Raw genomic sequence first — 27,024 nt, 5'->3', positions numbered from 1 at the left:
GCAGTGTGTGTAAAGCATACCCCCAAAGATGAAAACCATGAAGCATGTTTCACTTAATTTTAAATTGATTGCTGCTAACAGTATGTTTCCTATAAAATTGTGAGGAAAGGTAATATGTGTTTACAAAAATAGGAAAGCAGAAATATTTGCATGGGGATGAATTCGGTCTGTACAATTAGCCTTTCTTGGTTTTTTTTGTTTTTTTTTTTTTAAAAAAAGAGCCATTATTAAAAATTATTGAAACTAAACAAACACAAATTGTATGCTGTTGCATTTTCTTCTTCAGTCACCTCTGGGATTTTGCTTAACTCCCCTTCTGTTCAGATGATCCTACCTTGCCACTTCCCAGTTAAAGACCTTTGATTAATTTAGCCAATGTAATCCCAGACCAGTTTGTCCTTTTCTTGAAAACACAAATTTGTGACATATCAACATGCATTACAGAGAAACAAAGAAATGAAAAAGGTATATGGAAACTTGAATGTTACATTGTTTCTTCATAGCTTCTAGCATTCCAAATGTCTCAGGAGGTCACCAGTAGATTCTATGAAATCCAGGGTTCCAAAACAGAATTCATGCAGAATTAATCAGGTAAAATAACAACGCTCCATGACAAGAACGTGTTACACAGGTTTCTTCATGTTGTGATGATTGTCTCACGGCAGTAGAAATTGTTCAGAATTTTACAGAGACATCTCTTGGTCTACCTTGTGTCATGTGAAAGCAGGATTGACAAATCCTAATTTTTATTGTGTCAAATAATAGTTGTGCTTGTACTTTTCCTGATGCTCCCTGAAAAACATTTCAGCTTATAGTAATGGTAAGTAGTAGTATTTTCATGTGTATAAAGTACAGAGATCTTTTTAGGCTTAATTTAGATAGATTTGACTTGACACAGATACAGTATAAATGTAAACGCATCTTTTATGCATTTTGGCCGTCTGTCTCACTAAAATGGTGTTTTCAACTACCAAAAACAAATCTTTGCAAAGATGTTTTGCAAACTGTATAAATTTGGTAACACTGAATATCGCATATCAATATGAATGGAGATAATGGAGCTTTTTAAAAATTCTGATGTTATGATTATCATGTGATCAGGCCCTTGGTTTTCTTTTTATAATTTCCTTTGTGATCTTATCTTTACTGTTGGGATAGTCTTTGCCTAACTTTTTTGTTTCTACCATCTTGTGTTTGAGGAAATTGAATATGTTGCTGTATTTATTTTGGCAGAATCTCCAGTCTATATTTTTCATGGCTATGGCTATTCTATACTTGCTTCTAACCTTTAAAAGCAGTTGTAGTTTGGCCAATTTTGTTTTTTCTTTTGTTTTCTTCATGCTTTTCATATTTTCATTTCCTCCATGGATAAACACTGCTCTTAGCTGATGAACAACACATGCCCAATAGAAAAACTTTTCATACTTTTATGGCTTCCATGATGATCTGAAAATAACAGTGTGGACAGAAAAGGTTTGAAAGAAAAGCAGCATTTTCAAATGCACCTTTGTTAGCGTGATTGACCAGCATGTAACATAGTGTCACTCTCCAGCTCCACGATAAACTATTATTACTATTTACAAATTATAGTTTTATGTAATGAAATGCAGTCTCTGAGTGACTTCTAGACCTTCTGTAAGAGAGCTGAATTACATCTTTAGTAAATTGCTGGTCACCTAATGTGACATCCATCTCTTTTTTTAAAGTGAGTTTCTCCTATAGATTGTAGTGTTCTTTTGTCATTACTACTTATTGTAACCCTGCCACATCCTTTCAGTCTGACACCTTATTTTATTTTCTCAGAGTGTTTATTATTAAATATACAGTGTATTTGATCTCATTATTCATGTACCCCAAGAGTAATTCATACTCTTGGGGTTTGGGTATAAATCCTGATCTGTAGTTTTATGTAATCTGATATCTGCTTGTGAGCCGCTTATGATATATTTATATGTTACATGGAGGAAACCAATCTGAATAAAGGGAGAGTATGAGTTTTATAGAGAAGGTACCCAACCTGGGAAATGGAGCCAGGTCCATAGCATTGTGAGATGACTGTCCACCATATTCTTGCCCATATGCTGTATCCCATTATTACAATACCATACCGAAATCTTAAATCAATGGTCTTTAATCCAATCAATTACTGATATCAGAACCAGATACTGAATACATGTTTCTTTTATGCAGAATATAAAAAAATACATGCTTTTTTATTGTAAAATAAACTTTTTACAGCATTTTCTTGAATTTTTTTTACTAGTGGTAACATTAACTGCAAAATAAAGAATACCCCAATATTTTAAATTGTTTAAAGGTTTATAAAAATCAGTTCATTATCTATAAATTTGAAATACATCACATACGTTTTCTATTAATTACAGTAGCAATACATTTGACCATAATTTAAACAATGTTAAAGCAACATCACAAAAGTGCAGCTTTCTAACAGTGAACTTCTTAGTAATTTAAGAGCATTGTGTTAATACAGGATGTCTGACAATTGCCTCCATAAAATACTTCATGCTAATAGGGTGGAAAGTAATTTTTCAAATCAGTATTACACTTTTGTAATAAAAAGTAATACATTTTTTGCTTAGACTCAAATAATACACACACAAATTAAGTCCTTTGCCAAGTGCCTTTTAAAAATCACTGACTGTGATGCCATTTTTCATCCCAACATCATTTAGCCACATAAAAATGGCCTGGTGTATGATCAGACCATAGTGTGTGTGTGTGTGTATGCATATTTATTTATTTATTTATTTATTTATTTATTTATGTATTTAAAGAGCTTCTGGAAAATGCCAGACTACCTCTTGGGGACAAACAAAATTCTATTTATCAATCTATTTAAGGGTCAAAGTATGCTGTACAAGTCAAGAGTGTTGACCACCTTAACCAAAACTTGTAATCCAAAACATAATACAAAGTGTTTACACTGACCTCTTAGACATTTCCTGACTAGTGTTAATCATTCACAATTTTCTTGTTTGTTTTTATGTCTTTCAATCCAAACTATTCAGTGTGCCACCATCTTTTATAATAATTGTGACAACACCATAAGGTTGCAAACCATGTGCTTCCACAAACAATATGGCCTCACCAAAGCAAACAACTTGCAAAGTGGCACACTCATAGAAAATTGCAAAGTGGTAGTATCACAAAACAGAGAAATATTTATGATTGGAATAATAACACTTCTAAAAATTACACAAAGTAAATCAAGATGATCCAATTTTGCCACCATCTTCTTTTCCACAACAGCTTCCAGTATGTCCAGGGTTTGCCCTATAAGCCCTGTAGGCTTTCCTGATAAATTTGTTCAGGCATTGTGTCCATTTGAACTCAAGTTGCTTCCGTGTGAGACAACAGCTTAAAACAACACACTTGCTATTTTGAACTAGTAGAAAATTTCCAGCAACATCCTCCATACATCAAAAGTCCTGAGTGTCCTTAGGAAGTATAGTCTGCTGTGGTGTCCTCCTTTTTCAGCACCACTGTGTTGTCAGACCAGTCTAGTTTGCTGTTTATGTGAAGCCACAGGTACTTGTGGCTCTGCACCACTTCACGTCCTGCCCCTGAATAGTGACTGGTCTCAGAGGCTCCTTGACATCCACCACCAACTCTTTTGTCTTGCTGATTCATTAGTAAATAATGCATGGCAAGCATTGGACTTAGCAATGAAGTATTGAGTAATGTAAAGAGTCCTGTTAAGTACAACTGTTCCTTTGGATAAAGTGATAAAAATATGAGCAATTACCTTTGCTAGGTCTTTGTGAACAAGGAGCAAGACCCAAGCAAAGCAGCACTTATAAACTGTGACCAAAAGCAAGATGATAACATAATTAAGGATGTGGACAAATGGAGAGCATGACTGTCTGGATATTCCATAATGCACCATCAGGGTCCTTACCACAGAAGTTTGAACTATTATTACCTCATACAAATGTATTCTGAAACTTCTTAAAAGCCGCTGAATTTTTTTCAAGCAAATGAAGAGTTTTCTCCTGCTTTATTTTTGTGTCTACTTTATGATAATTGTGTTTATTTATTTTTTTATTCACTTGTTTCCATTATTTCCATTTAATTAACTAATTAATACTTCTGCTTTAGTACTTATGGACATTTCTTTCTTACTGGCTGTATCTGGGACATGATCGTGGCGCTCTCTGCCACTACAACATATAAATATATATCTGCACTAAGGATTAAAAAATTAGAATGACGAACCTTCTGCAGTTAGTGAATCTGTTTCCACAGTAGAGTCTTATTGAACTGCAGTGACACTGGCATTCACTCTATAGTACACTGAATGTACCATTAAAACATCAACTTCTTTACTGATTGAAAAATCTTTTACTGTAATTTAACTCCAGTATTGTCATAATCTTAATATCTTTGTATTTACTTGCTTGTCATTAGGGATCTTGCATTATTATTTAGTTTTGACCTTGTTATTCATTTTTGTCATTTATATTTTGATGTCAATGCAGTGACATTTTTTGTGGTGTTTTTATAGTGGCCATTGCCATTTTGAAATGTTTTTTCATGGTCACCAGCACATTGTTGTAGAAATTGATGGCCTGTGCTACTGTGTGACTGCTGGTACTGTTGTGTGTAATGTCACGACATTGCCAGTTATTTAGGATAGAGAGGTAGAACTTTATTTTGTCCCCAGGGGGAAATTTGGCAATAAAAAATAATAATAATAATAATAAGTTAAATAAATAAATATACACTTACACTATTGTCTGAACCCACACCAGAATGACTAAAAAGGAAGGAAATTAAAAAGAAAGAAAACTTCTGACTTGGCAGTCACAGTCATATTAAGGCTTTATACAGGCGTATTGCTGTTGGTGTAAATGAGCCCCAGTAAGCAGCATTTCCTGACACACTTCTGAATGATTCATTGACTGAACGTACTCAGGGTTGGTGCGTCAAGGAGAGGATGTGCGGCATTGTTCATAATGGCACCACTAAGTATACGTTATCCTGGACTGTTACATCTACTATGAAAGGAGGTTTTTTGTGTAATATTCTATTATTGAGCTAAGATTTATTTTAACCATCTGGGTAGGTAAGATTTCGCTGTGTATGGTAATTGAATGCTTACATTTTTTACTTCAGCAATTCCCTGTGCATATCTGTGCATATTTTGGAAATAAGCATAAAGTGTGAGGTGAAAGGGCAGTAAGTTAAAAGGTCACTCACTTTATAGCCAACAGTGTCACAGTTGTGTCTTGAAATGTGTAAAGATGATACTAAGAGATACAGTCTTCTGCTTATTCAGCATGACAGGCTATGAAATTACCTGTTCTGAAGAAACAAAATGCTTACAGTTTCCGATATTGCACTTGAGCTTTAGTTCTTCCATATTATCTTCAAACATAAAACACATCTTAAGAAACTGTTTTTTCTTAATAAAGATTCACAGGGTTTTTAAGATAGATACTTTTTCTTTAATATTTGTAATCCATCTACTTTGTTTTTTGTGGAGTATTGTAAACTTTGACAAATTTTGGCGACTGTTCTTATAGTTGCATATCTGTAAAATTTAAAGAGATGTGCACAGGAGGTGCAAATCGCAACAGCAAATTAACATTGTAAGACTAAATGTATATTTAAATTAATAATAAACAAATTAATCTTAAATGAGTATTGAATTTTGCATTTTTATAATAAAAATTTGTATTGGCAGTATTTGACATAATTCTATTAACTGTACGTGGTAGTGGCAAGTGTTGAGTAGTTTTGCTCTATATCATCACACTGCAAAATTTTAATTAAGGACACTTATGTAATTTAGCACCAAATGTGCTAACATCATGTATTACATTCATTTGCTTAGGCTTTTTTCCTTCATGAAAAACAGCAGTATTTTCACTTTTCTGCGATATATGCAATAATAATACAGTTCAGAAAATTATAATGCTTGTTAATGCATCAGTTTAGATTTTTAATGTTGAAATTGGATTAAGCAGGTTCAGTAAATCATGGGATGGACTTTATCGAAGAGGGAGTAAAAACAAAATCTCCTTGTTATATCATTTGTAGTAAGCTGTTTTTGATCAACAGCAGGGTTTTTTATGACACTTGTTTATTGAAATTAGACACATTTATTGAACATTAAAACTGTACCATAAAATAGAAATACAATTTCATTGAAATGTCCTAGTTTCAGGGTTTTGTGAAGGTGATATAAGAGTTATAGTGTTAGTGATGTAATGAAGTACCATATAATAATAATGTTAAAAGAATGTATTGTGTATTGGAACTTGATCCACATATCCTTCCTTTCCAGTTACGTAGTATCTCCCAAAATCTGTCTCAGACTATATAGTTTATAAATGATTAAACATTATCTTCAGATATTTTCAGCACTAAAGCTGGTATATACTTACCCTATGGCAGAGTTCAGAGATAAACAGGTTATACCACTGTGTTATCAGCTCATCTGTTTACACATACTGCAGATGTTGGCTCTGGGTCAAGAAAGTAAACAGTAAATGCAGCTTGTCATCTCTGCTTAAATGCATGGAGGCAATCTGGAGTTTGTAACTTTTCAGAACACCAACTTAGTTAAGATGTCAAAAGAGTAGAAAAAAAAATGCAGATGTGCATGTTCTAGTCAAATGACTGGACAACCCAGCCATAGAAAAAAAAATAGTTTAAATAAAGGAGGAGAGAGGGAACTTTTAGAAGGTATTTTCTGCAAAAAAAGAAAATGAAAATTATAAAATGAAATGCAATCTCTCTTTTGCAATTTCAATTTAAAAGTCTGTGCGTGAATCACATCAATTAAACACAGCTGAAGTAAGTATTCTATTGATCGAATTGGCTCTACGGCTACGAAGCACAAAGAATTGTGGGAAATCAAGATGCAAAGTCCCGCCCGTTAACCCACGCTATTTGCATGATGAGAACTTGAAAATGGAAATGCAAAGTGGAAATGTATTTTACTTTTCATTTTTGCAGCTTCATTGTCATTCAGACTGAAAGTGAAATGGCAAATTGGGTTATTTCATTTTATTTTTAATTTTTGAAGCATTCTTGTATATTGACTTTGAGAATGAAATTGCAAATGAGGTTATTTCATTTTAATTTTTGCAGCATTCTTGTGTGCAGACTTTGAAAATGAAATTGCAAACGAGAGATTGCATTTTCATTTTATAATTTTCATTTTCTTTTTTGCAGAAAAAACCTTCTATAGGAAGTAGACAAAATACAGGATAAAAGATACTAGGAATGAAGGAAAACTATGTGATACATTGCTGAAATATATATATTTCAGTGTGTTCTAAATAAACCCAGATTGCTGTGATAATTTTTAAATATATACATTTAATGTCATTGCTTCTTGAAATCTGTTTTACATTCACTTCAGAAAACAAAATATTATACGTTATTATTTCTTTAAAAAGAGGAGTTGTATTTTCACTTTGTTGGGTGCAGACTTAAAAATTATCATTCACAGTTAATCTTGACATTGTCACATTCAAACCTCTCTCTCTCTCTCTGTCTCTCCTGCTAACTACCCAGAAAAGAAAACAACACTTGATATACTTCATGGCAAGTTGTTAAAATGGTTATTTCATTCAATCAACAAAGTCTTCACAGTACTGAGTACACTTTAAGAGCTTCAATAATTGCTTTCTAGGCCTCAACAATGATCACAGTTTTGTTATTACTCCAGTCAAATATTTCCAGAGTTTAGAATGAGCAGCCTCTATAGTAAGATGGAGTTCCTCTTTCTCCTGGACTAGAATTGAATCAACTCTTTTATTCTGAGTTGCTCTTTTATGCTTGTTTCCTTGATCATGCAGTGGAAGAGATGGTTCTCTTGGATCCATTCTTAACTCACTGTGCAGGTCTTTGGTCCTCAGAATTCTGGTGATCCTAATGAGTATGCCTTGGGCTCACTTTTTTCTAGTTCTTACTGAAGAAAAGAGGATCACTATGAGGGATCAGGAGTTCCTTTAATTTCCCCTGTGTCTCAAAGAGTAGGTTGAGTGAACTGTGTTACTCTATAAAAGACAGGTTTTAGTACTGCTACTTAAAGAGTGGCAAAGAATATAAATCCAAAACAAAAATTGTTATTGCAGTGTGAATGGTATGGGGTCTGAAACAAAAGAAGTAAATAAATAAAAAAGTGCCTTATCTGAAAAGGGGCAAAAGAAAGTTTGTCAAAGCTAGTCTTTAATCTTTACCTTTAAATCATTTCACAAACAATTCATTCTTTCCTATAGTAACTGGTTTTTGCCTTTAGTTTTAGGGTTCAGACAAGAAATTAATGCAGAGCTTGGTCATAAAAAAGGCGGCATACTATAAGCTGGCGGCTGCACAAACACCCCAAACAATGAAAAAATCAAAAAACCACCAGAACCTGGAAGTAACTGACATCAGCAGTGTCACACTCAATATCATAAAGTAAATAGAATGAAAAAACTAAATTTAATTTCACAATAGCCAAGCCACAGAAAAAACACCAAAACCAAGCTAAAAACTTCTAGAATCTGACAAATGTATTTTTTTAAGCACAGCTGATCCAAAAATCACCCTACTGTATATTATAACAAACTGTTTTCCCAAAAGCCTAAGATCACAGAATTCAGGACATATTCCTGTATATCTGTTGTCTTCTGCGGCACCCAGTGTGTTTATGGTGAAAATGCACATGCTTATCTCTCCTGTATGTTCTTCATGAATTTCCATTTCCAGGCTATAGCTTACCAAATCCACTGTTGTATAGCATTAGAAACTGTGGCACAGTGCAGAAGCTTGTTTTGTGTTTTTGCAGGATATCTTGGGTAGACCCTTGTTTAGTTTTGGCGCCCAAATCGGATGAAAAACATTATACACATCATGTTGATTAAGAAATGAAGATGGCAAAATTAATGAACCAGGTAATTAAAAAAATATTTATGTAGAATGCAAAGACAAGTTAGGGTCATAAACAGAGTCAAGCAATATAAGATAAATCTTAAAAAGAAAAAACAAACTATTTTATATAAAATAATTTAAATATGTTTTAAAATTGAAAATTGTTGGTTTGAGAAGAAATAAATGCAGTACTTTGGATATCTGCTGTGCCTACCAAAAGTGAGTAAAAGTGCAGTATATGCTGTGAATATTGTTGACAGTACTTTTTAATAATAACAGATAGACAAATTCAAATGCTGTCTTTCTTACATAGATAGATAGATAGATAGATAGATAGATAGATAGATAGATAGATAGATAGATAGATAGATAGATAGATAGATAGATAGATAGATAGATAGATAGATAGATAGATAGATAGATAGATAGATACTTTATTAATCCCAATGGGAAATTCACATTCTTCAGCAGCAGCATACTGATACAATAAATAATATTAAATTAAATGACAACAAAGTATATTTTGAACTGAATACCGTTATTCAGTTTCTGAAGCCTTTTACTCCAATATATGTCTGTTAGCAAATAAAACCTGTTCTGTCAATATTGGATACAAGGCAAGATTGAACTCAATCCAACATCACTGGGTTCATTCCACACACACCCATATTGCAGAATTACATTCTCAAATTAATCTAGCAAATGTTTTACACTTTAGTCCTGACACGATTTAAGATGTGGCTGACCATCATATGGACATTTCTGAAACATTGTACTCAGAAAGTGACTGCATTATTGTCGGGCCTCAAGTCACATTGGTCCCACTGTTCCACTTCCTGATCCTACACAGTAGTCAAATGAAAAGTACTCTAGCAGTTTTCATTTCACTTCCTATCCTTAATCACCAGTGCAGGTATAATCTAGTTTTTCTGGTTATATATTTATTATAGTCATTAAATTGAAATTGATTGCATGTTATATTAACTTTTAAATGTATAGAAATATAACAATCGCTTAAAATTGTGTTAACTTCAAACTGAGTTCTTATCTCAAAAACATGGAAGACAATTAGGATGAGAAAATATGATCAACTTAATACAGTGTCTATTTATCAAATATGTTTGTTAAAGTTATTACTTATACCAATCCTTCTTTTGGTACCTTGGTATTTCTCTTACTTTCCAAAAATGTGTGTATCTGGTTAAATAAAGAGTCTAAGTTGGCCCCGTGTAGGTGTATGAGTTTGTGGACTCTACAGTGGACAGTGGGTCCTGCCTTGCAGCTGAAGCTGAATACCTAATATTGTGTTAAGTAGATGTGAAAGTGTTATATTTTCAGGATTTATTCATTAATTAACCTGTTTTAAGATTTTGTGATTTTTTTTTTCATAATGTCATTATAAAGGATAAATCCATAGCAAATACTGTATCTAGTTAAATATTTTCCAAATTTGTTAAAGATAAACAGATTTTGCAATGTACATTTCCAATTACTTTTTAGGATTATGTAAATTAACTAAAATAACAACCATGAATGCAGAACATAATAAAAGATTTGCTGCATTTAGTAGTTCATAACTTTTCCGTATTAATAACTTCCCATTTGCTTTTGTGTTTGAAGGATTAAATTCTTTCACAGCAAGCTCATTCATATTGGCTTATTCAGACTACTGGCTTCTGACGATGACCTTGACTTTATCCTACTAATATTGCTTCCATATGGGTAATTGAATCTACAAATAAAAAATGTGGCTACTTTTGCATGCAGAAATGCAAGAACAAGGTGTGAACACCTGTCTCTCTTTAAAAAAAAAAAGGCTACTTTTAATGGTGCTTGAAAATCTTTGACGTATTTCAACTTAACCTAGGAATGCTTGAATTTGCTGTGAATATTATTATAGTGAACTACAGTCTCATGTCTGTATTCATCAAACCATTTGTAAATTGCAAAAAACAGTAATAAGTACTCATTCATAAACATTTCTCTTAGTATAAAAATCATATTATGCAGGTGACCAGTAAAAATGTTTGTGTTCATCAGGATCTTATTGAAGGACATTCTGCTCTATTTATCTATCGGTGTTTGTCATAGTCTAATTTGGTAACATCCTGATTTATTTTAATTCATTTTGAAATTGTTACAGTTGTTATTTTTGTTGTTAAAGTGTATTGTTGTATCTCTAACATCATGACATCACCAGCAAGTTTTTAAGAGGCATCAGCATTTGTTTGCGCTATTTTCATGGGTGCTGTCCAATGTTCCCTCTAAGGACTGTCTCCACACCCATCTCACCCAAGAAAACCCAAGCCATGATTTAAACGAAAATTAGATTGGGTTTGGCAGTGAATCTAATTATTTTTTTATTCCAACCTTAGAGATTGTTCTGGTTTTGGTCATTATAAATGTGTATGTCTTTGTTAAATTTTTAATAAGATTTCATTTTGTTTTGAAAACAAGTTTTTCATTTTGACTGTTTATTTTTCTCTCTTAGTTTTGAACTACATAAGTAGTTTCATTTTTAGTTTATTTTATTTTTTTATTACATTTTATTATTGTGTTTTGAAATGATCACAGTGTCATTTTATTTTGAAATGGGAGCTGATACTTTGAATATCTGCTGCCAGGACATGACGGGTTGTTGTTATTGGCATGACCTCTGGAAGTCTGCTGATGATGCCATCGTGGTATCCATATTTAAGCTGGAGCTGCATGTGTATCTTTGTTTGTGGGTAATATACAAAATATTCCACTTTGTAATGTTGAAAACATGCTTAAGATGCAAGACTTCTGCATAAATTCTGACTTTGAGTTATGTTTTGGTTTAGTTATATTTAGTATCTTTTGACTAAATTGTTCTGACCTGTGCCCGCCATTTCAAGTATGATTTTTGAGTTTTTCATCTTTTGGGCCTTTCTCTTTCTTGTCTTATTTGCTGCTGTTGTAGCTGTGTTTAAAACAGTGACATGTATAAGACCGCTGCCTGTCCATCAACATTTCTTTTGATTTACTCTCAAAATCTAAATGCTTCTCTGAGTCCTTGAAAATCATCCAAAGTCCATCATAAAATGAAATTAATAGTCAAAATTCTGAAGTTGAGTGTTGCACATCTTATATGAAGGTACAGCCAGTTGTCTCATAATTAATTACACTTGAACTTATATTAGGTGACAAATCTGTATGTGTTTAAGTTAGACTAGTCAAGTCAAGTCAAGTCAACTTTATTTATAAAGCACTTTACATACAACAGACGCTGACCAAAGTGCTGAACATAGGCTAAAATAAATTTTAAACAAAAACAAAATAATAAATAAGTAAAATAAAATACAATAAATGAAACTAATTAAAACCTAGTAAACACAACTAAACAGAGTTAAAACAGAGTAAAATCAACTGCTCACACAGGATCAAACGCCAAACCAAAGAGGTAAGTCTTAAGAGCAGACTTAAAAATGGGCAGTGAGGAGGCCTGTCTAATGTGGATCGGCAGTGAATTCCAGAGCCTTGGAGCCACAACGGAAAAAGCCCTATCCCCCCTGAGCTTTCGCTGAGTCCTAGGCACATCCAGAAGCAGCTGACCAGCTGATCTGAGTGAGCGGGAAGGAGAGTGCATATGCAGCAGCTCAGCGAGGTAGGGCGGAGCAAGCTCATTTAAGGACTTAAAAACAAATAAAAGAATCTTAAAATGAACTCTAAACTGAACAGGCAGCCAGTGCAGTGAGGATAACACAGGTGTAATGTGCTCATTTTTTTGCGTGCCAGTTAAAAGGCGTGCAGCAGCATTTTGCACCAGCCGGAGCTGAGACAGGGTGGACTGGCTAACACCAACATACAACGAATTACAATAGTCCAGCCGGGTTGTAATGAAAGCGTGGATTACTGTTGTAAATTGATCTTTGGAAAGAATGTTTTTTATCTTCGCCAAACGTCTCAGCTGAAAAAAAACAAGATTTCACCACCGCGCTGATCTGACCGTCCAGTCTAAAATCCTCATCTATCCTAAAACCCAGATTTGTAATGACAGGTGTACCATATTGTGCAATCAGATCTCATTTGTGCCATACGCAGTCAATTACATGTCTTCAAATTATCCTGAGAAAATGGATAATTTAAACCCAGAATAAAATATTACACGTAAAATTGTCTTTCAAAACGTGTAGAAGTAGGAAACATTTTATTTCACAGCTCTCATTGTGTGGTGTCTGGTTGAGTTAAAATTGCAGTATACAATACGGTATTATGGCCTTAGTTAAGTCCCATTAGAAAGAAGAGTTTGTGCAGGACACATTTCCACTCATATAATCATTAAGCAAAATGAAAGTGCAATTGGACACATACAGTAGGTATTCCTTACTTGCTAGGCATTGTTTTGCCAATGGGCCTGCTGCAGAGTCAGAGTAACATCTCAGGATGCTGAGGTAATGAGCTTTTGTGATTTACAAAGAACCCTACCATGGTGCCAACCGTAATAACCTTGGTTTAGTGCCACCTTGCAACCAGACAGAACGTGCTGTAAAATCAGGTTCTGTGCATTGTATAGGTTAAGTCCAAAGTGTTTTGTAGCAATTATCCATTTTTTCTCTATTTTCTTAACTCACCCTTTCCACATCTGGTTTGCAGAAAACTTGAAGAATCAATGTGCTACCAGGAACCAAGGCCGTATAGAGTACTAGTCTGTCCTACCATTGTACCCACTCATACAGACCCCTTTAGAATATATAATTTTTCTGTCATGGACCTTTTATGAAATATATGAGGAAAAGATGATGTTGATTTTATGCAATGTCATTCATAGAACATGTTCATATAATACTCCCCAGAAAAATAAATAAGAATGTTAAACACATAATCTTTTAGCTTTTGAGCCAACTCCAATTAAATGGAACGCTTTTTTTTTTCTTCAATGTTCAGTGAGGAATTAAATTTCGCCTACAGTAAGTTATATGTAGTACTTTGCTTTTGTGGACCAGTCACCATTCTGGTGTTTGTTATATTTTTAAAACTGTATGGTATGCTGTTAAGGCTAACTTAAGGCAGCTGTCTCTCACAGAAATACTTATTCTTGCTTTAAAGCACCTGTAGTTGTAATACAGATAGAGAGATCTTGACAGTTTCTCCAGAAAACACATTTTCAAAAAAAAAAAAAAAATTCAGTTTATTGGAAAAAAAAACTATTCACTCAGTGATTATTAGAAGTATTAGGTAAATGGGTAAATGTACCAGGAAATGCATGTGTACACACTCAAATTATAAGATAAAATATTAAAATTTCCATTTTTCTGTTTCACACATTTAACTACTCTACAGAAATAATGCACTAGCCTGCTATTTTAAGTTAAACTCAAACAATAAGAAAGAACAAAGCAATTTTCTTTATGGCAGAACTGTGGACTTCTCCTTCATCCAATTTTCTTAATGGCAGCTTGCTGTGTCATTTAATCACAGGGGCAGAGCTTGGCTTTAGTAGGACATGCAGTTTAGATTTAAGCTTCAAAGACAGCTGCAGCTTACACAGTACTGGCTCTACAATAGCCTTTTAAGTATATTTTTTCATTAGGTTTTTCTGTTTACAATGACTGAGTTTTGGGAATGTTATGAGGTTAACAACCATTTTCAGTATCCGTGATTGCTTTAATTTCATGCTGTTGACACTTGCATTAATGCCTTTAATTCCTTTGTGTTAAACTGACCAGAATTACAATGCCACATCAAGTTTCCTCCAGCTGAAATTTACATGCATAAATTCATTACTTATTATTTTTTTTCTTTTTTATAACAATAACAGTGTTTATTTTCCCACATATTTTTGTGCATTTCACTGTGTAGATTAGATCAGCTAAGTACAAGATATCTGTATCAAAAGCAATCTTCATTTTTTTATTAAAAACATTAATCCCAACTATTTTGACATTGCTTTAGACATTTGTTTATCATAAAGTTTAAACAATAGATGCATTAATTGGTCACAAGTATCAATTTGTAAACTAGTTGGCGTGTACCCGTGCCTTTTGTCCCCTAGGGGACAATAATCTCTGTTAACCCTAGCCTAACCACATGCATTGTGGTTATTGTAATAATCAAAAAGGCCAAAATTTACGGACACTGGCAAATTAAATTATTCAGTTGAGTTTGATTTGTTCCAGATAATTATGCATCACATTAACTCTTCAATTATATCAGAATACAACAGACCTGAATTTTTGTTGAACATTTTGTAAATACATTGTATAATAGTAAATACATACTGTGTGTGTGTGTATACACTGTCTATGCAGGATGCATTGGATGAAATCTATTCCGTGATTAGTTATTAAGTCTTCACAAAATTATGTATGCAAAACCAGACCTTTGCCTAGACAAATAGATGAAATGGACATAGAGTAATGCTGAAAGACAAATATATTTTAATTTTATGCTTGCCTACACACTCCAGTGGATTTAGAAAGTATTCAGATCTTTTCACTTTCTGCACACTTTATTGTGGTTATATTTCCCAATTTTGCCCATCAACCTGCTCTCACTAACCCACAATGACAAAGTGAAAAAATTATTTTAATAAGGTTTACCAATTTATAAAAAATCAAAAACTGAAATCCCTGATTTCTAGATCTATTTTAATTCCTTTGAGGTGGCACTCCAAACTGTGTATAGTTGTATCCTGTTTGCATTAACTATCCTTTGATGTATCTAGAACTTGATTGGAGTCCACCCATGGTGAATTTAATTGTTTGGACTTTGTTCAGAAAGGCACACTCATATTGTATATGTATGGTCTAACAGTTCTCACTTCATATCAGGATAAAAAACCAAGCCACAAAGTCCAACGAGCTGTCTGTAGACCTCCATGATCAAGCAAAGCTTCAGAAGTGAGAATGGAGAGCCTGTTAGGTGCACTCTGTCAGGTGTTTATGGTAGAGTGAGGAGCCTGCTTGGAGTTTGCCCAATGGCATTTGAAGGATTCCAAAAGCATATGGGAACAAAGAATTTTGGTCTACTGAGGCACAGATTGAACTCTTTGGGCCGAACTCCTGTATTTGACCAGAGAAGCCGAGGCACTGCTCATCACCTGCCTAATACCATCTCTGTGGTGCAACATGATTGTGGCAGCATTATGCTATGGACTTATCATGTTTCTATCCACTCTTTTGTGTGTGTATTTGCTAGATTTTTAAAGAAAAAACTATTCTCTGTTTATTGACCAGTTGGCTTGTCTACTTGATTTTGTTGTTACTTCACTCTTCCAATTCTAAACAGTAATCCTAAGGATGGTCCTTTTTAATCACTTAGCAAAATCCATAATCCTCATTTACTCCCAAACTTTTGTGAAAGAATTAAGCTTGCTGCAACATAGGTGAAGAAATGTAACAGTGCAAGACAATTACCTGTCAAAACATGAAAATTAAATATTTCGGGATGGGGAAAGTAAACCTCCAATAGTCCTTGGTTCATTGGCCACTTGTCTCCATGTACATACTGCTGAAAACGTATGCTTGTTACATTTGTCTGTCTAGTTAAATTTGTTTCATCAACGTTTTGTGTATGCATCAGTAAGGTGGCATGGTGACACAATAGTTACTGTGTTCATTTATGTGTTAACATTTCACATCTGAACGTCTTGCTTATTCTTTTTTTTTAACTCTACTGTAGATTTTCTCCTGTATACTCATGTGTGTTAGGTGAATTGTCCTGTGTGCATGAGTGAGCCTTGTGATGGACTGGAGTTGTTGTTTGTCTTGCACCAGAAGCTAAACTTTGGTGCCCCACAACCCCCAATTGAATTAAGTGGTTGGTGAATGTTATGTATGTAGCAGATTCTAGGCAACTCTCTACAATACAGAATCAAACAGTTTGCTTAAGTCTTTTCCCTAGATGCACAAAAAGACTGTAAAGATTATAAAAAAATGTAGAATAGCAACTTAAAAACAAGTACATACAAGCAGCTGTATTTGTATTGTTTGCAATAACCACCATTGTGCACTATTAAAGAGCTCTATGATCCCTTTGCAGAAACAGCACAGGCGCCATAATATCTTTTTTATTTTAATCTGTTCCATATTCTTATGTGACTGCAAGGAGTAATAAATCGTGTAGTGGAATAGAGACGCAGCTCTGTGTGGGTGGATTAGGGGGGTGTGAATCTGACCAGATTTTGACTTGGTTTATATTTAGACTTGTGAGAGAGAACCTTTTGAACAATATTCTGCAATATTTTTTCAGCTGAACCACTTTTATAAGTAGTGGCTAATCATACAGTAGTTTACATTAGTATGTGGTTAATGTGTTATTTTTAATTTACACAAAATGTGTTTTGTTGTGATTTTGTTTTTCCAGTAGACAGCATTTTTTCAAGTTAACAATGACTAAAACTGAAGTAAATATAAGTTAACAGGTTTAATAAACAGATCATCTTAGAAATGGTCGAGATAAACATCCATCCATCCTTCCATTGTATAAGCCTGCTAGAGGGAGCACTGGGCACAAGACAGGACCCAACCCCTGCCAGTTAATCACAGAGGGTTATTTTAGAATTGACAATTTACCTATCATGTGCACCATTGAAAAATTGGAAAAACAAAAAGAAATACTCAGGAAAAAAAAGCCACACTGGCATGACGAGAACACGCAGATGCCCAGTTGGTGTGCCAACAGTTAAACCCCAAGTTCCACACTGAGGAAAATACTTATAATAGATTATTTTGTTTTAAAAAAATTTCACAGCATGTGAAGTAATTTCTGTTAATAAATAGTATATGCATCAGGCTTTATTATCTTCATATAATTTGGCCATTTTGATACTGTGCTAAAGAGTCCCAGATTTTGAATTCTACGCCATAATAAAAAAGAAGGCTGTGCAGAAATTTTTACACAAAGATGTAAAGTAAAATGCCATGTGTAATAAAAACATTAGCGACGGTCTAGAAATTTCCTAAGGGTTACTCCTCCAGTTTATTTTCTTTCTATACACATTAGACATTGCAAGCAGGCTTTTTTGACACTTAAGAGGTTTTTCATAGTTAAATGTTTATCAGCCCACAGGTCTTTGCACTCAGTGTTTAAGGAATAGGCTGATTAAACAAAAGGACTAGTTATCTGGTGTATGTGGGACAATGGACTTCTCATACTAAAATTCTCCTGTCATGCAGGGCTATTGCAGGATCTAAATTATTTTAATGATAGTTATACCCTCTTAAAATAGTTAATTTCACTTTTTTTTTAACATAAAAGAAACAGTGGGCAACTTTTTAGCTGAAATGTTTCAAGCATAAATACTGACCTTTGTTTACTATGTGGTCATATACTAAAGAGCAGCTTATTATTAATATTTTAATTCAGAGCGGCAGAGATGCATCAAAGTGATGGGATAATATTTTAGAATAGTAAAATAAGCAAGGACTTTTACACATTTAACAATACCAAATTGTAAAAACCAAAGACTGCGCCTTGAATCAAAGTTAGGTGCTCCACCATCTTGTATAGTAGCAGTGGTGTCCCTGCTTTTAGGAATTGGGCTGCTGCATCCCTGTTTTCCAGCAGATGGCACGGTTTTGAAAAAATGAAACTTGCCTGTGTAATTTAACATATTGTTAAAATGCTTATAGCCAACTCATCTTAGTCCTCATTATCAATTGTCTTTTCAATCTTCCATGATATTCTCAGTGAATTTTTTTATCTACATATGTTTCTTGGTAGCTTGGGCAGGCCAGTCAACCCTGCCGTGTTCATAGTGTACCTTGCTCAGATGTATGCTAGTGCAGCCTGAAACTTTCAGTTCTGCTTTGTGCCTAAATAAATGGAGCTTTTTTTGTGCCACATTGTTGATTTTTTTTTTGTAATGTAATTTAAAGTGTGTAAACTTCTACATCTCACTATTTAGGAGTACAGTAATCCCTCCTCCATCGCGGGGGTTGCGTTCCAGAGCCACCCGCGAAATAAGAAAATCCGCGAAGTAGAAACCATATGTTTATATGGTTATTTTTATATTGTCATGCTTGGGTCACAGATTTGCGCAGAAACACAGGAGGTTGTAGAGAGACAGGAACGTTATTCAAACACTGCAAACAAACATTTGTCTCTTTTTCAAAAGTTTAAACTGTGCTCCATGACAAGACAGAGATGACAGTTCAGTCTCACAATTAAAAGAATGCAAACATATCTTCCTCTTCAAAGGAGCAAACAAATCAATAGGGCTGTTTGGCTTTTTAAGTATGCGAAGCACCGCTGGCACAAAGCTGTTGAAGGTGGCAGCTCACACCCCCTCCGTCAGGAGCAGGGAGAGAGAGAGAGAGAGAGAGAGAGAGACAGAGACAAAAATCAATACGTGCCCCTCGTGCTTTTAAGTATGCGAAGCACCGGGCAGCATGTCGCTTCATGAAGCATCTGCACAGAAGGTAGCCAACGTGAAGATAATCTTTCAGCATTTTTAGACGAGCGTCCGTATCGTCTATATGTGCGAACAGCCCCCCTGCTCAATCCCCATACGTCAGAATCAGAGAAAGTCAGCGCAAGAGAGAGAGAGAGAGAGAGAGAGAGAGAGAAAAGTAAGCTGGGTAGCTTCTCAGCCATCTGCCAATAGCATCCCTTGTATGAAATCAACTGGGCAAACCAACTGAGGAAGCATGTACCAGAAATTAAAAGACCCATTGTCCGCAGAAACCCGCGAAGCAGCGAAAAATCCGCGATATATATTTAAATATGCTTACATATAAAATCTGCGATGGAGTGAAGCCGCGAAAGGCGAAGCGCGATATAGCGAGGGATCACTGTAGTAGTCATTATTGTCATGAATCACATGGATTACTTATGCATAATATGATTTATCAGTCTTCCTTTTGAACAAAAATTTGGAATATATTAATGTACATTTGTCTTCTTTTGTGTTTGCTATTTTGTTTTTTTAATGGCATTATTTGGCTGACATTTTATCATCCGTAATGTGGAGATCTTCCACAGTTGGTCTAATGATGTTTTATTCATCTGCATCGCCACCAAACTGATTCATACCTGTAGCTTCACCTCTCACCACTCAACACCTTTATTCACTTTCCTCATCTTGGTGAGTTCAGGTGGTCAAAACCAGAATTCTACCCAAGATCTCTGGTGGCTACATACCAAGCCCATTGATTCTCCCCTCTATGTGTTTGATCATATGTGTATTTCTGTGATTCATGGTCCTACACAGTCTCTCAGTATGGCCTCTCAGGATGGCCCCACATCTTCTGACAATGTCTGTCTCTCTTTACCAGGTCTGCTTGACCTAACAGGACATTTCATGCCAAAAGCGCTGTGTAATGACAATGTGATGATGTAATGCATGGTCTAAACCAAATGATCAGTAACACGACTCATTACCTTAAACATCATCCACAATAAACCGCACATAAAATAGCAATACCCATCAGAAAAACAACAAAATCATACCATGATGATATGTCAAAATCAACACTAAAATAAATCATCAATTTAAATAAAAATTACTTTGGCCTAAAAAATGTACAAAACTTTCCAAATAAATTCGTAACACCAGCCTATATCAGCTTCTTCGTTCATAATATGAACTATACAACATAGCCCTCCCACATAAATGCTTCAAAGTTCGGGGTGTGTGTTAAAATGCTACCATCTCATCGGTACACTCTACTTAAGCCCAAAACAGAAACTACTGTTCCATTGTTTAAGACATGCTGACATTGAGAGAGTTCTTTGAAAACAGCATTTGACTTTAGTCCATTATTAGTCACTGCCGTTTCTAGATATATTACCTTTACCATATCACAACATGGTCCTACTTCATACTAGAAACCAAAAATAAAAAAGTGTAAATATGTAAATGTAGCACAAAATCACATATACAGTATATCTGTATTGCAATTTAAAGCATAAATCACACTGGCATATTGATTAACGCTATTTTCTGCACAGTATAGCGGCAGCTCCAAAACGTTTTCAACGACTAACATCCCTTTATCACTGACATCTTTAAATGTACTTCTTAAGCTAAAGTCAGATCTCATTTAAACACAGTAACCATAGCAGACACTGTATTTATCTCAGTGTACCTACTTATGTCTTTTTTTCCTCTCTTTTCCTTGTTTCCTGTATGTATTTGCTTTAGGAAGGTGAAAAGCAATTTGTTTAGGATTAATGTGTTGTGTGACTAAATATATTGCATTTTGATCTATATTATAATACATTGTATTTACCTTCTGCATTATAATAAGAAGTTTAAAACAATAATATAAATTTACATTGGAAATGATCTTAAAAAAGCATTATTTCAAACAGGTAATCTATAAGTAAACTCAATTAGGACAGTAGTAAGATGTAAGAAATGTGAAAATATGGGGAATAACATCCATCCATTATCCAACCAGCTATATCCTAACACAGGGTCACGGGGGTCTGCTGGAGCCAATCCCAGCCAACACAGGGCACAACGCACGAACGCCAGCCCACCGCAGAGGAATAACATTACAAATGAAAACAGTGAAAGGAAACACGTCTGTTTTTTAATTATATAAATACGTTTTGATCCTTTTAAAATAGCTAATTTAGATTCAATGTGTATTTTTTTTGTTTCCTGAAAAAAAAATGTATTTTTAACTTTGAGTTTCAACTTGCAGAATAACCACAATGGCAGGAGGCAATCTAGTTTGTAAGTGTCACAAACACCTAAAGTCTAGTTAGCAATATATGTGTTCATTTATTAAGAATGATTGAATTTTGGTTTTAGTTTCCAACACCAGCTGTTAGTGAGCATTACTACGTTATAGTGGTCTATTTTTATTTATTTTTTTATCAATGATTTGTTGTCGTGCCATTATTCTGTCTGTTTTTCGCATGGATGAATACTATTTGGGACGAGAATTTGTGTTAGTCACTCATTCTGTTTTTATTGCTCAATTGTTTTGATTTCTTAGTTAACGAATCTCAGAAATGCCCATAGACCATTTTTTTTGCCTGTTTCTTTTAACTCATTTATCTCTGGTCCATTCTTAATATGTCATCAGATGTGCATTTTTCCAACAAGGCCATTAAAATGAAATAAATAGCATTTTCAATTTTATTTGCCATCAAACTTCATACTGTATTTTTGATAATGCAAAAGTGTGCTTTGTAAATATTAAATATATTAATACAAATCATTGGAAAAAATAGAAACTTTTCCAAACCTTTCAGTTCTTAGACCTGAAATGAAATATGTCAGAAATAGGTAGGTTTAGTCAGTCATGTGAGTTTAACTCAGTTGTTTGATCCTTTTAGTCGATCATACAATGACTTCCATCTGTGTTCATTTTTTATTCTCTTACAAATCTAACATTTTTTATCCAGCTGAATGTTCTTCAGTTCTCTTCAGAGCCTAAATTAAATTTAGTTAATTTTAATATTTTCTTTTCATGTTTCTCATCCTCTTTTAATCATAATGTTACCATTTTAAAATGAGCATATATCTGAATCTTTGATTCATGGCCTTGTCATATATTTTGATTTATCTTTGGAGACTCTTAGTAATTGCAGTGAGTAATGTGTTCTTGACTTGTATAAATTTTAAAATGATCGTTTTGGCTAAAAAATGACAACATATTCATCAAGTTACAACAAACCAAAGTGAACATTTTTAATAATCAGATTTCATTTATCTCTAAAGGATTAAGCTTGTTACTTGTCACTTAACTCCTGTTTGGATGGACAGATTAGTATACTGTATACGCTTTTGATGACTATTTTTTTTGTTACTTTTGGGAAGCAATTCTGTATACAATGAATATTGCTAAATTTTGAGTTGCTTCAGAAAAAAAAAACATACTTAGTAGCTATATTTAAAGGCAATTTATACTATACAGTGGTGCTTGAAAGTTTGTGAACCCTTTAGAATTTTCTATACTTCTGCATAAATATGACCTAAAACATCATCAGATTTTCACTCAAGTCCTAAAAGTAGATAAAGAGAAACCAGTTAAACAAATGAGACAAAAATATTATACTTGGTCTGATGGCGGACTCATGAACATGAACATTATCCAATGTGAGAGAGGCCTTCAGTTGCTTAGAAGTTACCCTGGGGTCCTTTGTGACCTCGCCGACTATTACACGCCTTGCTCTTGGAGTTTTCTTTGTTGGTCGACCACTCCTGGGGAGGGTAACAATGGTCTTGAATTTCCTCCATTTGTACACAATCTGTCTGACTGTGGATTGGTGGAGTCCAAACTCTTTAGAGATGGTTTTTTAACCTTTTCCAGCCTGATGAGCATCAACAACTCTTTTTCTGAGGTCCTCAGAAATCTCCTTTGTTTGTGCCATGATACAATTCCACAAACATGTGTTGTGAAGAGCAGACTTTGATAGATCCCTGTTCTTTAAATAACACAGGGTGCCCACTCACACCTGATTGTCATCCCATTGATTGAAAACACCTGACTTGAATTTCACCTTCAAACTAACTGCTAATCCTAGAGGTTCACATACTTTTGCCACTTACAAATATGTAATATTCGATCATTTTCCTCAATAAATAAATTACCAAGTATAATATTTTTGTCTCATTTGTTTAACTGGTTTCTCTTTATCTACTTTTAGGACTTGAGTGAAAATCTGATAATGTTTTAGGTCATATTTATGCAGAAATATAGAAAATTCTAAAAGGTTCACAAACTTTCAAGCACCACTGTACATAGTACAGTATTGTCTCTGTCCTCTTGGGACACTGTGATGAGTGATTGGTAGCCAGTTGATGTTTTGAATGCTGTATTACAGAAGATGAAAGCAAAGGAAATAGTGCAGATTAGAAATTTCATTTTCTATTATTTAAATGAGATGCTTTGAACTGTACATTTTTAAAGATCAAATAAGTAAATTGTAATATTTGAATATTGTGTCCTGACAGTTTGTTCAGTACCTCTGTCATTTTTCAAATGTTCAGTTACTCGTGGTTTCTTCATTTTTTTATAATGTCATCGTTTGGGATGAAGCAAAGGGGGGAATATCTCGTGTACAACCACTAACCCAATGCTCACCTGAACATTCTTCTGTCCATTTTCTAAAGCTCCTTTATTCCAATACAGGGTCATGGCCAGCTGAAATGTATTCCAACCTAACTGGGTATAAGGCAAAACCAGCCTTTAATGGGATGCCAGCCCATTGCTAAACACACTCTTGCACACAATTACTTACTTGTACTGAGACAATTTAGAGCTGCCAAATAATATAATACATTTCAGACCTTGATAAAGGAAACCCATGCAGACACAGGGAGAAAATTCCCCACAAACACTGTCCTGGCCAGAATCTGAACTTACCCTATTGAACTATGAGGCAGTAGCCCTAACCACTATACCACCATACTGCCAGTTTTTACGAGAGTGCACTCTCTAACTGTATGTTCAGTCAACAGAATGAGATTTATCTAAGTACAAAGTGAGTCAGATTATGGGTTGTGTTAGATTTTGGTGACTTGGATCACAAATTCTTTCCTCGCTATCACCATCTGTGCAATGTTTTTTTATTTGTTCAATAGATCAATGCACAGAGTGTTTTTTTTTTCAAAAGTGCATTACACATAATGGAGGTGGTGACATATTAGATTGATAATGAATCTGCAGTATTGAACTGGAGACTAATGTGTCTGGTTGCTAGGAAGTCTTGCAGTGTGACATCTGGTAGATGAGATCTTCAGTGTTTGTCTTGTAAACATATGGCCTTGCTTGTAAACTGCATTTATTTGAGCCACATGTAAGCCTTTCATCAGAACAAAAGTCAATTAATCAGTTTTTTATTTTACAAAGTTTTATTTGCATGGTAGAAATGTATTTGCGTGTGTATGAATAATATGTTTTTTTAACCAGAAATGCTTAGTGTTTAAAATGATAAATTGCATATACTGTATTATTGTACATTTGGCACCTATTTTAAGGGTGAAGCACTGTCAAGTTATATTTCTTCCTAAGGATTTCTCTCTCTCTCTTATATCTGCATATGTCTGCATGTGTACAGTTAGGTCCATAAATATTTGGACAGAGACAACTTTTTTCTAATTTTGGTTCTGTACATTACCACAATGAATTTTAAATGACACAACTCAGATGCAGTTGAAGTGCAGACTTTCAGCTTTAATTCAGTGGGGTGAACAAAACGATTGCATAAAAATGTGAGGCAACTAAAGCATTTTTTTAAACACAATTCCTTCATTTCAGGGGCTCAAAAGTAATTGGACAAATTAAATAACTGGAAATAAAATGTTCAGTTCTAATACTTGGTTGAAAACCCTTTGCTGGCAATGACAGCCTGAAGTCTTGAACTCATGGACATCACCAGATGCTGGGTTTCCTTCTTTTTAATGCTCTGCCAGGCCTTTACTGCAGCGGCTTTCAGTTGCTGTTTGTTTGTGGGCCTTTCTGTCTGAAGACTAGCCATCAACAAGTGAAATGCATGCGCAGTCGGGTTAAGATTAGGTGACTGACTTGGCCATTCAAGAATTTTCCACTTCTTTGCTTTAATAAACTCCTGGGTTGCTTTGGCTGTATGTTTTGGGTCATTGTCCATCTGTATCATGAATCAATTTGACTGCATTTAGCTGGATTGGAGCAGACAGTATGTCTCTGAACACCTCAGAATTCATTCGGCTGTTTCTGTCCTGTGTCACATCATCAATAAACACTAGTGTCTCAGTGCCACTGGCAGCCATGCATGCCCAAGCCATCACACTGCCTCCACCGGGTTTTACAGATGATGTGGTATGCTTTGGATAATGAGCTGTTCCATGCCTTCTCCATATTTTTCTTGCCATCATTCTGGTAGAGGTTGATCTTGGTTTCATCTGTCCAAAGAATGTTTTTCCAGAACTGTGCTGGCTTTTTTAGATGTTCTTTAGCAAAGCCCAATCTAGCCTTTCTATTCTTGAGGCTTATGAGTGGCTTGCACCTTGCAGTGCACCCTCTGTATTTACTTTCATGCAGTCTTCTCTTTATGGTAGACTTGGATATCGATACGCCTACCCCCTGGAGAGTGTTGTTCACTTGGTTGGCTGTTGTGAAGGGGTTTCTCTTCACCATGGAAATGATTCTGCGATCATCCACCACTGTTGTCTTCCGTGGACGTCCAGGTCTTTTTGCGTTGCTGAGTTCACCAGTGCTTGCTTTCTTTCTCAGGATGTGCCAAACTGTAGATTTTGCCACTCATAATATTGTAGCAATTTCTCGGATGGGTTTTTTCTGTTTTCACAGCTTAAGGATGGCTTCTTTCACCTGCATGGAGAGCCCCTTTGACCGCATGTTGTCTGTTCACAGCAAAATCTTCCACATGCAAGCACCACACCTCAAATCAACTCCAAGCCTTTTATTTGCTTAATTGATAATGACATAACGACGGACTTGCCCACACCTGCCCATGAAATAGCCTTTGAGTCAATTGTCCAATTACTTTTGAGCCCCTGAAATGAAGGGATTGTGTTAAAAAAATGCTTTAGTTGCCTCACATTTTTATGCAATCGTTTTGTTCTCCCCACTGAATTAAAGCTGAAAGTCTGCACTTCAACTGCATCCGAGTTGTTTCATTTAAAATTCATTGTGGTAATGTACAGAACCAAAATTAGAAAAAAGTTGTCTCTGTCCAAATATTTATGGACCTAACTGTATATGTACGTATGTGTGTGTGTGTGTGTGTGCGCGCGCGCATGCGTGTGAGTGTAATACTGTACAATGAATTCAGATTTAACTTTAAATAGATAAATTTGCCATTTTTGCCCATCAGTCTGTGCTCAATAAAACATAATGACAAAGTGAAAATGTTTTCAGAAACGTTTGCAAATTTATTGATGAAAAAAAAATCTTTCATTCATAAAATTATGACGACCCTTAATTCAGTACTATGTAGAAGCCCCTTAGGCAGCAATTACACTTTCACCTCTTTTTGGAAAAGTCTCTATAAGGTTTCCACGTCTGGATTTGGGCAGTTTATCCCATTCTTACTGGCTTAATTCCAGTTCTGTTAGATTTGATGGGAAGCATCTGTAAACTACTGTCTTCAGATCTCTCCACAGAGGCTTTATGTGAGTTAAGTCAAGGCTTTGGCTTAGCCATTCAAGGACAGTCAGAGACTGAGACTTGTTCCAAAGCCACTCCAACATGGTCTTGGTATGTTTCAGGT

The 27,024-nt window shown here is 34.8% G+C and overlaps 1 protein-coding gene across 1 annotated transcript in view; it reads left to right on the top strand.

The window, feature by feature from the left end:
• cacna1c (calcium channel, voltage-dependent, L type, alpha 1C subunit) overlaps positions 1-27,024 on the top strand; it is a 1,063,887-nt gene that overhangs the window by 362,955 nt on the left and 673,908 nt on the right. The window lies entirely within an intron of this gene.

The sequence above is a fragment of the Erpetoichthys calabaricus genome, chromosome 18 (genome assembly GCF_900747795.2).
Source record: "Erpetoichthys calabaricus chromosome 18, fErpCal1.3, whole genome shotgun sequence".
Lineage (NCBI taxonomy): Eukaryota > Metazoa > Chordata > Cladistia > Polypteriformes > Polypteridae > Erpetoichthys > Erpetoichthys calabaricus.
Note: the sequence above shows the minus strand (reverse complement) of the source record. Positions and strands in the feature narration are given on the sequence as shown.